The sequence below is a fragment of the Pseudopipra pipra genome, unplaced genomic scaffold, assembly GCF_036250125.1.
Source record: "Pseudopipra pipra isolate bDixPip1 unplaced genomic scaffold, bDixPip1.hap1 HAP1_SCAFFOLD_331, whole genome shotgun sequence".
Taxonomy (NCBI): Eukaryota; Metazoa; Chordata; class Aves; order Passeriformes; family Pipridae; genus Pseudopipra; species Pseudopipra pipra.
This window is the reverse complement of record NW_026990810.1, coordinates 7,052-21,469: the sequence shown is the minus strand read 5'-3', so window position 1 is coordinate 21,469 and position 14,418 is coordinate 7,052. Positions and strand designations below refer to the sequence as shown.

The following is a 14,418-nucleotide window of genomic DNA, read 5'->3' as shown; positions in this document are numbered from 1 at the left end:
AGCGCCTTGGCCGCTGGGTTATGGAGCGGGGGAGCCGGGGGGCGTTTAGGGGCGCCTTGTGCTGGGCAGCGGGGGCCGGGTAAGCCCCTTCCCTGCCGGGTGACCCCGGGGGAGCCGTGGCAGGGCTGCGGGGCTGTTGCTCTCTGGGCGTCTCAGGGATTGCCTCGGAATCCCAAAGCCTTTCCCCGTGCAGGGTTACGAGGCAAAGACTGCTTTAACTTGTTTTTTTGGTGCTGCATTAATGCTTTTTGCTCGTTCTGTGTCAGTTTCCAGCCTGGCTCTGGTTTCCCCTGGTGCTGGGGAGTGGAGGCGAGTTGTGCTTCCTGCTGGGAGAGAGAAGGGCCTTGGGAAGCAGCTCCATGAGCCACAGCTGTGCCGAGCCCGGGAGTCTGTCCAGGTAAGAGCAGGGCTTATACTGCCAGTGAGGAGCTGGGTTTGCTGTTGAAACATGCCCATGCCTTTAAATGCAAGGACAGGCAGAAGCTGGGAGGGACCCTGAGCACATGTGAAAAGACCTTGACTGTGGGAGGAGTGTCCAGGAGAAATTATTCCTTTTTTCAGGGAGGCAGTTTGTGAGGACAGGGGGGTTGCTGTGCTCTCTAGCAAAAATACTGCCTGTGGGATGTCCAGGGTGAGGAAATGTTGGCCACGTGTGGGCTGGAGCAAAGGTGTGTGGGTGCCTGTGTGTGACACCCGTGGGTGTGCAGGAAGGGGGTTCTGGTGCCATTGGAGCTGCCAGGGAGCCAAAAGGGGCACAGTTGTCTGAAAAAGGTGAAAGCTCTGTTGGCCTCTGTTGACACCTGCACCAAAGGAGTTGCAAATTTTCCCCCTCTTGGTTGCAGGCTTCACAAAGCTCCCAGGAAAGGAAGTTTTAGATTCCAACTCCCCTTTATGCTAAAGGTTTCCTTGCTCTCTCAGCAGGATGTCGAGTGCCACCATGTCCCTGAGGTTCCCCTTTCTGCTGTTGGGAGAGCACGAGGTGGATGGAGAGGATCCCCAGCCATCTGCAGGCAAAAGGGACTCGCAGAACTGCGATTTTTCTCCAGGTCTCTTAAGGTGGACTTTCAGGGTACCATGGGTAATGTGCCAGCTCTCCTGCTGGAGTTTTCATCTTCTGCTATATTTGAACCTACAGAGTAAAACTAAAGTCAGGTGTGTTCTGGAGTATGTTACACTTGTGCAAAGCTCCTTCCCTCTGTTTATTTTCTGTTCTGGAAAGCACAGTCTGGGGTTCCTGGGCACTTCCTATTAAATGATTCCATGAAAATAATTTTGTACTGAAAGGAGAAAGGAGCTGACTGTTTGAGATCAGATGTCACTGATAAAAGCTTTGTTTTTTCACTCAATAAGCTTTTAAAATATCTCACAGTGTGTAGGAATGCCTGGCTTCTAAAACTCACCAGCTGAGTCTTAGAAGTTTCTTTGAAGAGCTGATTTCAGACAGGAAAATTGCCCCCCCAGGAGGGACTCTGTGCCTGCTTTCCCGTGGCTCCAAGGGATCTCTGGCCCTTCATGCCGGCACCGAGATTTTCTTGGGAAGGGCCTCAGATCCCCGGACCAGTCTGGGACACAGGCAAGATCCCCCTGCCTTTAGAAATGAGACCTTCTTGTGGCTTCCTGCCCGTACCCATTGGTGGGTTCCAAAGAAGGCCTCTTGAAATGCCTTTTGGGCTGTCCATGGCAAGCTTGAGACCAAATTGGCCCCCTGGAGGGACAGTGCTGTTGGTGCCCCCCGGGTTGGGGCACCCCGAGGACTCCAGCGCGCACCGAAAGGATTATTCGGGGAGATCCTCGGGGTGCCCGGCCCTGGGGAGCTCAAAGCAAGGTCCCTGCCATGGATTCAGGCATTCCTGAGAGTATCCCAGGGGTAGCTGTCCCTGCTAGACATGGAGCTCTCTAATGGGCTGTAATTGGGTTCTAAAAGTGGTGCTCCAAGTGCCAAAGCAGTGTGGGATTGGGATTAAGAAATGAGCAGTGAGGGTCCAATTGGCTGTTTTCTCTGGAATGTAATGGTAAGAGCTGCAGGAGTGCCAGGTGTGTGTTCCAGTCCCCAGCATTTGGTTTGCACATGTCCTGGTCAGACACAGGTCCAACTTCCTCAGTCCTTAACCCAGTAGAGGGAGAATTAAGGACTGGCAGTGTTAAGGTGATGGGTGTGACAGGGGTGAAACTGGGAAAACATTGGGGAATTCCTCAGTTTCCCTATTTGCCAAACTCACCCAAACCTGTGCTAGGAAGAGATGGACTGGAAAAGTTGAGGCAGAAATGAAATGGAAAACTGGGGTTGTTGAAACTGTAATTGCTGGAACTAAATGTGTCCAAGCAGCAGCTCTTGTTGTGCAGGGAATAACTCCTGTCAGCAGCAAGGTCCTGACTGAAGTGGCAGCTGCAGTTGTTCCTGTGGTGTGGGCCAGTGGAATTGCAGGAGAGTGGGAGAGGGCAGAACCTGTAGGTATTACCCCTAATGTGGGATCTCTCCTGGTAAGGCAAAGCCAGTATCCTTTAAAATCAGAATGCCAGACTGGATTGGTTGCAGTAACACTTAAATTGGCTCATCCTGGTTTGCTTGTAGGATGTGAATGCAAGAACCTGCCAAGAAAACCAATGTCCAAGATGATTGATGAGTGCAGGACCTGAGAGAACCACCTTGAATGACAACCTCGAGCAGTTTCCAATATTGGATTGCAAAGATGGCCTTTGCTGCATCTCCTTGAGCAAGGAAAGCCAAGAAACCTTTGCTTTGGCAGGAGAAAATCCAGAAAGCCGGAAGGAAGAAAAGAAGCCCCCTGACTCCTCCTGAGCCCCAGACAGCCCATGAACTGCCTTCCTGGGAATGATAGGACGGGGTGGACTCTGGATTGCTCCCTCTGGATGTGTGGTAAGACTGTTCTGCCAACTTCTCCAACAGCCTGTAAGCATTTGCTGCCTTGGCTAGATGGTGCAAGGGCAGCCTTTAAGCAGCTGAAGCATTCCCTGAGGAGAGCTCTGGGTCTGCCAGACCTCTGAGAACTGTTGGAATCATGTTTGGTGGGGAGGGCAAACAAAGGCCAAGGTGTGCAGTGACCCCCCTGAGAAGGGACTTTGAGTTAATGGCATCCCTGCAAGTGACCTTTGTGGGCTGTTCCCCCTGTAGGGCAGGTGATAGTCCCAGCTACAGTGATGGGAGAAATGGTTAAAAGAGAGCCCAAAAAGCTGGAAATGCTCCTGGTGGCTCTTGGCCAACAGAGTTTGCTGAGTTCCCCCTGACAGAAGGATAGTGATAGCTTTTGAGTGCTGGTAGATGCTTTTAATAGATAGCCTTGAGTGTGTCCTTGTTGCCCCAGTAGGCCTTGCCAAAGTCCCCATATTCCAGGAGATATGCCTATTGAAGTTTAAAATGATCTCCATAATCCTTTGTTGTCTTGAGGCTCTCCCCTGCAGGAACTCCAGGAACTCCTGGTGCCGCCTGGGCCGATGGATTGGACGCCCCAGCCCCTCCGTTCCTGCCCAGCCACTGGGTCCGTGTCCAGTGGTGGCACTGCCAGCCCTGCAGGTGAAGTGGGAAGGGCCTTTGCAGGTCTTATGGATCCATTTATAGTAGCCAAAGTTGCAGAAAAAGGATGTTGGGTCTCTTCTTGAGTTCAGAAAGCTCCTTTGGATTGGTGAGCAGGACAAAGTGGATCCTTCAGAGTTCCCATCCGTGTTTGTGTCTCAGCCTGTGTTAGGATTCAGGGCTGTAGCTGTTGTTGTCACTGAGGAGTCAAACTCTGCTTTAAATAATGAGACATTGGCCTAGTGGAGAAGTGTCAAGAATAAAGGGGGAATGATATCTGAGTGTTGAGATGTAACAAGAGCTGATCCTTTTTGCAGTGGGATGTAACCTGGAAAATGCACAGAGCTGAGCCAAGGGATTGAAAGGGACCAACCAAGGGAGGTTAAGAAGGGAAGTGAGGCAGCAGGCAAGCAGCACCAAGTTGCTGTGTAAACAGGTGAGTTGTGTTGAGGTTCCTAAGGCAGGCACTGAGGACTTTGAGGGCTCCAGACAGAGCAGACCTGGGAAGGCCCTCAGTGAAGCCCCTTGGAAACCTTCTAAGGGTAGGTGTGTATGGTAATGAGTGTTGGAAAATGTCCTGTATGTGGAACAGGAATGCAGGGAAGGAAAATGAATCCTCCTGTAATGCTGCCATATCAGCTGCAGTGGAGATAGCTCTGTGTGCCCTTTGGGAGCTTATTGCCAGGACTCGTAGTGGGCTGGAATGATTCAAGAGCGTAGGAATAAAAGATTGCCTGGCTTCTAAAACTCATCAATTGAGTCTCAGAGGTTCTTGTATGAAATTTTAGGTAACACCTGAACTTTTGTGTGTACTTCTGAGTTCAGCTGGAAAGAGATTGTCCAGGGAAGAGGAATCTTGCTCAGTGCAAGAAGTTGCACTTGGTGAACTTCCCATCTGAGCTGATGCCCTTGGCAGGAGAAGTGCTCAGCAAGGAGGCTCTTTGCTCCTAGGCAGGAAGAAAGGTCAGTGCCCTTCCTCCCCAAGGCCCAGCCCAGCAGGGCTGGCAGGAGCTGCTGGTGTGGCTGCTCTTTGGGTTCTCAGCTGTGCCCGTGGGGTGGTGACATTGTGTTCCTGCCTGTGCTCCAGGGCAGCCAAAAGCCCCAGCCCAGCCCCTGGGCCTTTCTGGGAGCCTGAGCTATTGCAGTACTGGGGATGGGGGTTTGGGTTTTTGTTTCCCTAAAAGTAGAACCATTGGGGGGGATCTCTTATCTCACAGTTGTTGTTGTTTTGATATCTTAATTAATTACAACTTGAGAAGAAAAGCTTTTGTAACTTAGCAACTGACTTGCACTGGTTACACTGAAAGTGCCAAGGAGTTGTAGTGTCCACTGGATTGTTTGTATTGAAGCAGTTTGGTGTTTACAGAGGGATAATAACTCCTGTCAGCAGCAAGGTCCCGACTGAAGTGGCAGCTGCAGTTGTTCCTGTGGTGTGGGCCAGTGGAATTCCAAGAAAATGGACAAGGACAGAACCTGTAAGTTTTACCCCTAAGGCAGAGTCTCTCCTGGTAAGGCAAACCCAGTATCCTTCAAAATTAGGAAGCCAAGCTGGATTGGTTTTATTAACAGCTAAATTTGCTGATCATGGTTTGATAGTAGAATGTGAATGGAAGGACCTGTAAAGAAAGGAAATGGGAAAGATGATGGATTGCTGGGAGCAGGGGCTGGCAGACAGTGGGATGGATGTTTGGTTGTGTTTGGGAATGAGCAGCTTGACCTGCCCAGGGTTGTCTGTGCTGGGGGTGGGTTTGGGTCCTGTGTGGCCACAGGTCTGTGCAGCAGCTGGAGCCTGGGCAGGTCTGGGGGCTGTGGTGTGCCAGGCTGCTGAGTTTGTTTTGCCTGTTTCCTTGGAGTGTCCCAGTGTCCCTGCTTGGCTGTTTGTTGCCCTGCAGGCAGAAGAGCCCAGGCCTGAGCTGGCTGAGTGTTGGTGTGAGCCAGAGTGGGTGTCCCTGCCCTCGGGCCAGTCCCCAGAGCTGCCTTTGGCATCCCCTGCTGAAGGGTGGGAGCTGCCCAGAGCCAGCAGCATCCAGCTGGAGGATGCAGGAGGATGCAGCTCTGCTTTGCTGGGAGGTAAGAGGTGGGGTGCAGGAGCTGGCAGGGGTGTTTTGCAGGCAGAGGGAGGGCAGGAGCAGGAGAATTGCAGGTGCAGCAGCTGGGTCAGTGCTGGATGGAGTCGGGGCTGGGAAAGGGCCCTGAGTGTCAGGGCAGGGGAGAGCCCAGGGTGGCCCTGGGAGCCCTGGGGCTGTGAACAAGTGCAGTGGGCAAAGGAATGGGCACTGGAGAGCTGGGCAAACAGCTGGAGGAGTTGCAAGGGGAACCAGGAGACTGGAATGCAGGAACAGCAGCAACTCCCTGTGTGTGTGTAGAACCAGGTGTACTGCAGCCCTGAGTGAGGTGGGAAATGAACCTCAGGAGGCTGGGAACGAGTCCCACACACTGGTTAAAGTGGGATGGAGTCTTGCCAAGTGTCTGAAAAGCTTTTCTTCAGTGTTGCTTTATCAGTTGAACACTGAAGTGATTTTCAAGGTGTTGGCAGTTGTTTTCCTGTGTTTTTGGTGAGGTGTTGACTCAGTACCTTTCTTGGAGCTGCTGTTGGATGAAGAGGTGCCCCCAATTGACCTGTAAGGTCCTTGTTTTTCTTCCCTGCTTCTCCCAGCTTGTCCAGGAGATGGAATTCCAGTGCTACAGTCTGGGTGGGTCATGGTCCTCCCAAGAGGAGCCTTTGTGCTTTCAGGACAAGTTTTGGTGCCACTGGAGCTGCTGGGAGAAGCATAGGGTAGGCAGTGAGAGGCCTGGAATGATGTTGCTGTGGCACAGAAGAAATGAGCAGTGATGGTACAATTGACTATTTTCTCTTGAATATAATGGTAAGAGCTGCAGGAGTGCCAGGTGTGTGTTCCAGTCCCCAGCATTTGGTTTGCACATGTCCTGGTCAGACACAGGTCCAACTTCCTCAGTCCTTAACCCAGTAGAGGGAGAATGAAGGACTGGCAGTGTTAAGGTGATTGGTGTGACAGGGGTTAAACTGGGAAAACATTGGGGAATTCCTGAGTTTGTCTGTTTGCCAAACTCACCCAAACCTGTGCTAGGAAGAGATTGAGTGGAAAAGTTGAGGCAGAAATGAAATGGAAAACTGGGGATATTGAAACTGTAATTGCTGAAACTAAATGTGTCCAAGCAGCAGCTCTTGTTGTGCAGGGAATAACTCCTGTCAGCAGCAAGGTCCCGACTGAAGTGGCAGCTGCAGTTGTTCCTGTGGTGTGGGCCTGTGGAATTGCAGGAGAGTGGAAGAGGGCAGAACCTGTAGGTATTACTCCTAATGTGGGATCTATATGGGTAAGGCAAACCCAGTATCCTTTAAAATCAGAATGCCAGACTGGATTGGTTGCAGTAACAGCTAAATTTGCTCATCCTGGTTTGTTTGTAGGATGTGAATGCAAGAACCTGCCAAGAAACCAATGGCCAGGATGATTGATTAGTGCAGGACCTGAGAAAACCACCTTAAATGACAACCTCAAGCAGTTTCCAGTATTGGATTGCAAAGATGGCCTTTGCTGCATCTGCTTGAGCAAGGAAAGCCAAGAAGCCTTTGCTTTTGAAGGAGAAAAACCTGAAAAGCAGGAAGGAAGAAAAGAAGCCCCCTGACTCCTCCTGAGCCCCAGACAGCCCATGAACTGCCTTGCTGGGAATGGTGGGACAGGCTGGACTCTGGATTGCTCTCTCTGGATGTGTGGTAAGACTTTTATACCAGCTTTTAAGAACAGCCTGTAAGCATTTGCTGCCTTGGCTAGATGGTGCAAGGGCAGCCTTTAAGCAGCTGAAGCATTCCCTGAGGAGAGCTCTGGGTCTGCCAGATGTCTCAGAACTGTTGGAAGCATCTTTGGTGGGGAGGGCAAACAAAGGCCAAGGTGTGCCGTGACCCCCCTGAGAAGGGACTTTGAGTTAATGGCATCCCTGCGAGTGAACTTTGTGGGCTGTTCCCCCTGTAGGGCAGGTGATAGTCCCAGCTACAGTGATGGGAAAAATGGTTAAAAGAGAGCCCAAAAAGCTGGAAATCCTCCAGGAGGCTCTTGGCAAACAGAGTTTGCTGAGTTCCCCCTGACAGAAGGACAGTGATAGCTTTTGAGTGCTGGTAGATCCTTTGAATAGATAGCCTTGAGTGTGTCCTTGTTGCACCAGTAGGCCTTGTCCAACTCCCCATATTCCAGGAGAAAGACCTATGAAAGGAAAAAGTGATCTTCCTAATCCTTTGTTGTCTTGAGGCTCTCCCCTCAGGAACTCCAGGAACTCCTGGTGCCGCCTGGGCCGATGGATTGGACGCCCCAGCCCCTCCGTTCCTGCCCAGCCACTGGGTCCGTGTCCAGTGGTGGCACTGCCAGCCCTGCAGGTGAAGTGGGAAGGGCCTTTCCAGGTCTTGTGGGTCACATTTATAGCAGCTGAAGTTGCAGAAAAAGGACCTGGGGTCTGTTATTCTTGAGTTCGGAAAGCTCCTTTTGATTGGTGAGCAGAACAAAGTGGATCCTTAGGGTAAAGTGGGAATGATATGTGCATGTTGAGATGTAACAAGAGCTGATCCTTTTTGCAGTGGGATGTAGCCTGGAAACTGCAGAGAGCTGAGCCAAGGGATTGAAAGGGACCAAGCAAGGGAGGTGAAGAAAGAAGAAGGGAACTGAGGCATGAGCCAAGCAGCAGCAAGTTGCTGTGTCAGCAGGTGAGTTGTGTTGAGGTTCCTAAGGCAGGCACTGAGGACTTTGAGGGCTCCAGACAGAGCAGACCTGGGAAGGCCCTCAGTGAAGCCCCTTGGAAACCTTCTAAGGGTAGGTGTGTGTGGTAATAAGTGTTGGAAAATGTCCTGACTGTGGAACAGGAATGCAGGGAAGCAAAATGAACCCTCCTGTAATGCTGATCCCTCCCATCAGCTGCAGTAGAGATAGCTGTGTGTGCCCTTTGGGAGCTGATTGCCAGGACCCCCGTGGGGCTGGGATCATGGCAGGGTGTTGTAAGCAAGGAATGCCTGGCTTCTAAAACTCACCAGCTGAGTCTCAGAGGCTTCTTTGAAGAGCTGAATTCAGGCAGGAAAATTGGCCCCCCAGGAGGGACTCTGCCTGCTCTCCCGTGGCTCCAAGGGATCTCTGGCCCTTCACGCCGGCACCGAGATTTTCTCGGGAAGGGCCTCAGATCCCCGGACCAGTCTGGGACACAGGCAAGATCCCCCTGCCTTTAGAAATGAGGCCTTCTTGTGGCTTCCCCCCTGTACCCGTTGGGGGGTTCCAAAGAAGGCCTCTTGAAATGCCTTTTGGGCTGTCCATGGCAAGCTTGAGACCAAATTGGCCCCCTGGAGGGACAGTGCTGTTGGTGCCCCCCGGGTTGGGGCACCCCGAGGACTCCAGCGCGCACCGAAAGGATTATTCGGGGAGATCCTCGGGGTGCCCGGCCCTGGGGAGCTCAAAGCAAGGTCCCTGCCATGGATTCAGGCATTGCTGAGAGTATCCCAGGGGTAGCTGTCCCTGCTAGACATGGAGCTCTCTAATGGACTGTAATTGGGTTCTAAAAGTGGTGCTCCAAGTGCCAAAGCAGTGTGGGATTGGGATTAAGAAATGAGCAGTGATGGTCCAATTGGCTGTTTTCTCTTGAATGTAATGGTAAGAGCTGCAGGAGTGCCAGGTGTGTGTTCCAGTCCCCAGCATTTGGTTTGCACTTGTCCTGGTCAGACACAGGTCCAGCTTCCTCAGGCCTTAACATAATAGAGGGAGAATGAAGGACTGGCAGTGTTAAGGTGATTGGTGTGACAGGGGTTAAACTGGGAAAACATTGGGGAATTCCTGAGTTTGTCTGTTTGCCAAACTCACCCAAACCTCTGCTAGGAAGAGATTGAGTGGAAAAGTTGAGGCAGAAATGAAATGGAAAACTGGGGATATTGAAACTGTAATTGCTGAAACTAAATGTGTCCAAGCAGCAGCTCTTGTTGTGCAGGGAATAACTCCTGTCAGCAGCAAGGTCCTGACTGAAGTGGCAGCTGCAGTTGTTCCTGTGGTGTGGGCCTGTGGAATTGCAGGAGAGTGGAAGAGGGCAGAACCTGTAGGTATTACCCCTGATGTGGGATCTCTGCTGGTAAGGCAAAGCCAGTATCCTTTAAAATCAGAATGCCAGACTGGATTGGTTGCAGTAACAGCTAAATTTGCTCATCCTGGTTTGCTTGTAGGAGGTGAATGCAAGAACCTGCCAGGAAACCAATGGCCAAGATGATTGATCAGTGCAGGACCTGAGAGAACCCCTGTAAGTGACAACCTCGAGTAGTTTCCAGTATTGGATTGCAAAGATGGCCTTTGCTGCATCTGCTTGAGCAAGGAAAGCCAAGAAACCTTTGCTTTGGAAGGAGGAAATCTGGAAAGCAGGAAGGAAGAAAAGAAGCCCCCTGACTCCTCCCTGAGCCCCAGACAGCCCATGAACTGCCTTGCTGGGAATGGTGGGATGGGGTGGACTCTGGATTGCTCCCTCTGGATGTGTGGTAAGACTGTTCTGCCAACTTCTCCAACAGCCTGTAAGCATTTGCTGCCTTGGCTAGATGGTGCAAGGGCAGCCTTTAAGCAGCTGAAGCATTCCCTGAGGAGAGCTCTGGGTCTGCCAGATGTCTCAGAACTGTTGGAAGCATCTTTGGTGGGGAGGGCAAACAAAGGCCAAGGTGTGCAGTGACCCCCCTGAGAAGGGACTTTGAGTTAATGGCATCCCTGCAAGTGAACTTTGTGGGCTGTTCCCCCTGTAGGGCAGGTGATAGTCCCGGCTACAGTGATGGGAAAAATGGTTAAAAGGGAGCCCCAAAAGCTGGAAATCCTCCTGGAGGCTCTTGGCAAACAGAGTTGGCTGAGTTCCACCTGACAGAAGGACAGTGACAGCTTTTGAGTGCTGGTAGGTGCTTTTAAATAGCCTTGAGTGTGTCCTTGTTGCACCAGTAGGCTTTGTCCAACTCCCCATCTTCCAAGAGATATACATATTGAAGTTTAAAATGATCTTCCTAATCCTTTGTTGTCTTGAGGCTCTCCCCTCAGGAACTCCAGGAACTCCTGGTGCCGCCTGGGCCGATGGATTGGACGCCCCAGCCCCTCCGTTCCTGCCCAGCCCCTGGGTCTGTGTCCAGTGGTGGCACTGCCAGCCCTGCAGGTGAAGTGGGAAGGGCCTTTCCAGGTCTTGTGGGTCACATTGATAGAAGCTAAATTTGCAGAAAAAGGACCTGGGGTCTGTTATTCTTGAGTTCAGAAAGCTCCTTTGGATTGGTGAGCAGGACAAAGTGGATCCTTCAGAGTTCCCATCCGTGTTTGTGTCTCAGCCTGTGTTAGGATTCAGGGCTGTAGCTGTTGTTGTCACTGAGGAGTCAAACTATGCTTTAAATCATGAGACACTGGCCTGATGGCCCAGTGTCAAGAATAAAGGGGGAATGATATCTGAGTGTTGAGATGTAACAAGAGCTGATCCTTTTTGCAGTGGGAGGTAGCCTGGAAACTGCAGAGAGCTGAGCCAAGGGATTGAAAGGGACCAAGCAAGGGAGGTGAAGAAAGAAGGAAGAAGGGAAGTGAGGCATGAGCCAAGCAGCACCAAGTTGCTGTGTAAGCAGGTGAGTTGTGTTGAGGTTCCTCAGGCAGGCACTGAGGACTTTGAGGGCTCCAGACAGAGCAGACCTGGGAAGGCCCTCAGTGAAGCCCCTTGGAAACCTTGTAAGGGTAGGTGTGTATGGTAATGAGTGTTGGAAAATGCCCTGAATGTGGAACAGGAAGGCAGGGAAGGAAAATGAACCCTCCTGTAATGCTGATCCCTCCCATCAGCTGCAGTGGAGACACTTCGGTGTGCCCTTTGGGAGCTGACTGCCAGGGCACCCGTGGGGCTGGGATCATGGCAGGGTGTTGTAAGCAAGGAATGCCTGGCTTCTAAAACTCACCAGCTGAGTCTCAGAGGCTTCTTTGAAGAGCTGAATTCAGGCAGGAAAATTGGCCCCCCAGGAGGGACTCTGCCTGCTCTCCCGTGGCTCCAAGGGATCTCTGGCCCTTCACGCCGGCACCGAGATTTTCTCGGGAAGGGCCTCAGATCCCCGGACCAGTCTGGGACACAGGCAAGATCCCCCTGCATTTTAGGAGCAAATTGGGCCCCCTGGAGGGACAGTGCTGTTGGTGCCCCCCGGGTTGGGGCACCCCGAGGACTCCAGCGCGCACCGAAAGGATTATTCGGGGAGATCCTCGGGGTGCCCGGCCCTGGGGAGCTCAAAGCAAGGTCCCTGCAATGGATTCAGGCATTGCTGAGAGTAGACTGGACTGGGCAGAGAGGGAGCAGTTTGTCCTGTGGAGTTGGGCTGGGTTAGTTCAGGATGCCTTGGGAGGCAGGGCTGGAGAGGCCCCTCTGTTGGCTGTAGTGTTGGAAGGTTGTAGCAGCAGGGATGGAGCCTTCGACCTCCTGCTCCCCCCGTGAGCCCCGACGGGACTGTGCCCTTGGCAATGGAGGGCCCCCCATTGCTGAGTCAGCGGTTCCGGGGCCAGGAGGGATGGGATCAGGATGCCGAGCTCCACCCAGGGCCGGGGCTGCCAATGTTCAACCATGGAGAGAACTGAAAGCAGAGTGAGATGGAGGCCAAGCTGCAGCACAAGGATGGGTGAGAAAAGACCCTGGTCCTCAGGTGGAGCTTTGAATTCCCTGGAAAAATGGATCTTTTCAGATGGTTCAGGCCCTTGTGGGTGCTGGAGCAGAGGCCTCTGTAATTTATGGTCACCCTAAAAAGTTACAAGGACAGCAAGTTCTGACTGCAGGATGAGGTGGGAAACAAAGTGCAGTGGTCCAGAGAAAAGCTGAGCTTAAAATTGGTCCTGTGCCAGAGCAGCCTCGTGCAGTGCTTGTTGCTGTCCCTGAGTGTCCCATTGCAGGGGATATTCCCAAGGGTGCCTTGTGCTGGGGAACACTGGGGGCAGTTCCCTTTCCCTGGGCAGGGCAGGCAGGGCACGTTTCCCCCCTCGAGGGTGGCTCCACAGTCCCACCCTGTGCCCTGGGAGCGTGGCAGAACACCTGGACCCACTGTCCTTGTCAGAGAGGGCACAAGGGATGGTTGGATGGGTGAGGGAATGGTTCAGGGAGTACAAGCACCATTAGAATGAGTAGGGCAGCACATGGAAAGGAAGGGGGGGAGTTAATCCAGACAAAATTCAAGACCTGCCCAACCTGTGATATTTTTAGGATCTCAGAGGTGTTGTGGTCCCCCGGAAGTATTGCCCAGGACTAGGCAGGAGACTTCAGGCTTGGTCACCCCCAGAGCAAGGTGGAAGCCCAGCAGTTTATTGGTTGGTTTGGCTTTTGGTGACAACAAGGTCCTCCTTTGGGACCAATCCTTGGCCTGGGCCATAAAGTCCTAGGGCAGAAGTGTGAGTTTGAGTGGGAAATGAGCAGCAGGGAGGGTTGGAAACAGCTCGGGGAGCAATTCAACAGGCTCCAGACCTGTGGCCAATACGAGCTGCAGAGGGGGAACTGAAGGTTCCTGCCAGTGCTAATGATGCCAATTGGAGCCTCTGGCAGAAGTAGGGTCGTGTAAGGGGGGACTCCTGAATTAGATGATCAATGGAGCATAGAGGTGTGAGAAAGAAATCCTATTAGGATGTGAAACCAGCTCGAGTGTGGTACAATGTAACTTGATGGCACAAGCTAATTGTAAGGTCCATTGTGCTTTTCAGCAAGTCAGCCTGATATCCCCTGTTATGAGAGCTGAGTTCTTCCTTGGTTCTGCTACATCTTGCAAGGTAGGTACATCTACCCTTGAAACACCATGGGAGAGGTCATATCTAGGGGTGGGAAAGATGATGGTGAGAGGAAGATGATGTGGGCAGGGGTGGCTGGCCCCTTGCCCTACAAGTAGGGCAGGCCCAGACTGTTGCCACCAGGCAATGATCAGGCGGTGTTTGGCTGCCATTCAGGCCTCCCCTTACACTGCGTCCTGGCCCTACGTGGTGTAATGTGGAGCTGATCAAATGGGCTGTCAGGACTGCTGAGCTGAGCGATCCTCATCCTGCCACCGAGCCTGTGTTGCTCCGCGGGGACGCCCGCTAAGGGATGGGCACCGACCAGCTGCTGCAGATCCTGACAGCCCTGCCTGGCTGGGGGGGTGGGCACAGGTTAGTGATAGGAGGCAATCGAGAAAGAAGACTTTAAATATCCTTTAGTGTTCCTTTAATACCCTTTATTTAGTATTCATAATATTTTCCCCTTAATTTCCCCTATTACTAACCAAATATCGTGTTAATAGTTATCCATAAGATTGTGTTATGATCCTTTTTGGTATCCCTTTGACTCCCTTTTTACTAGTTAAGATTATACTGTATTGAATGCTGTTCTTAGTATTTGTTTTAATGCCACACAATAAGGCAGTTCATTTGTATCCTTTTTTAACTTTTGATTCTCTTTGCTAAGTTTATTATTATTATTATTCTCACTGTAATAAAGGTACCTTGTGTGTTTGAATGCTTGTGGCACTTGTCTTTATTCTGGGCATGTATCCTAATGAACTGTTCCAGGTAGGAAGGAAGTGCCCTTAGGATTTGGGAATAGGAAGTTACTGGAAGCCAGCCCAAGATAGACCCTGTTGGAGAAGCGGCTCTGAGTATGTTCTTGGGCTTTAGTGGAAACTTAATAAATGATAAGAGGGCCTGAAATCCCCCTAAGGCCTTGGGTAAAAAGCTCCTCCAGGATGCCCAGGCCAGGCCCTGCTCAGGAAGGCAGCCCCATGGAATGGAGATGGTGGATCCAAGGCAGAGCCAGAGCAGGGGCCGGGGCAGGAGCGAGGCCTCGGGAGGGAGTTGCCCCCGGCCCTGTGGTTGAAGCAACAAGTGTAGATCCCCTGGACAGTGAGCACAAATCACTGG

The 14,418-nt window shown here is 51.9% G+C and overlaps 3 long non-coding RNA genes across 3 annotated transcripts; all 3 read left to right on the top strand.

Annotated features, from left to right (window-relative positions):
• The first annotated feature begins 288 nt into the window (after nucleotides 1-288).
• On the top strand, nucleotides 289-2,905 carry LOC135408323 (uncharacterized). The gene is made up of 3 exons (XR_010427499.1): nucleotides 289-397; nucleotides 919-1,078; nucleotides 2,573-2,905. It is a non-coding gene; the product is annotated as an uncharacterized LOC135408323 (long non-coding RNA).
• Nucleotides 2,906-3,283: 378 nt separating this feature from the next.
• Nucleotides 3,284-5,989, top strand: LOC135408324 (uncharacterized). Its single transcript, XR_010427500.1, has 3 exons — nucleotides 3,284-3,532; nucleotides 3,850-5,007; nucleotides 5,425-5,989. It is a non-coding gene; the product is annotated as an uncharacterized LOC135408324 (long non-coding RNA).
• Nucleotides 5,990-12,771: 6,782 nt separating this feature from the next.
• On the top strand, nucleotides 12,772-14,122 carry LOC135408325 (uncharacterized). Its single transcript, XR_010427501.1, has 2 exons — nucleotides 12,772-13,085; nucleotides 14,071-14,122. It is a non-coding gene; the product is annotated as an uncharacterized LOC135408325 (long non-coding RNA).
• Nucleotides 14,123-14,418: the final 296 nt, after the last annotated feature.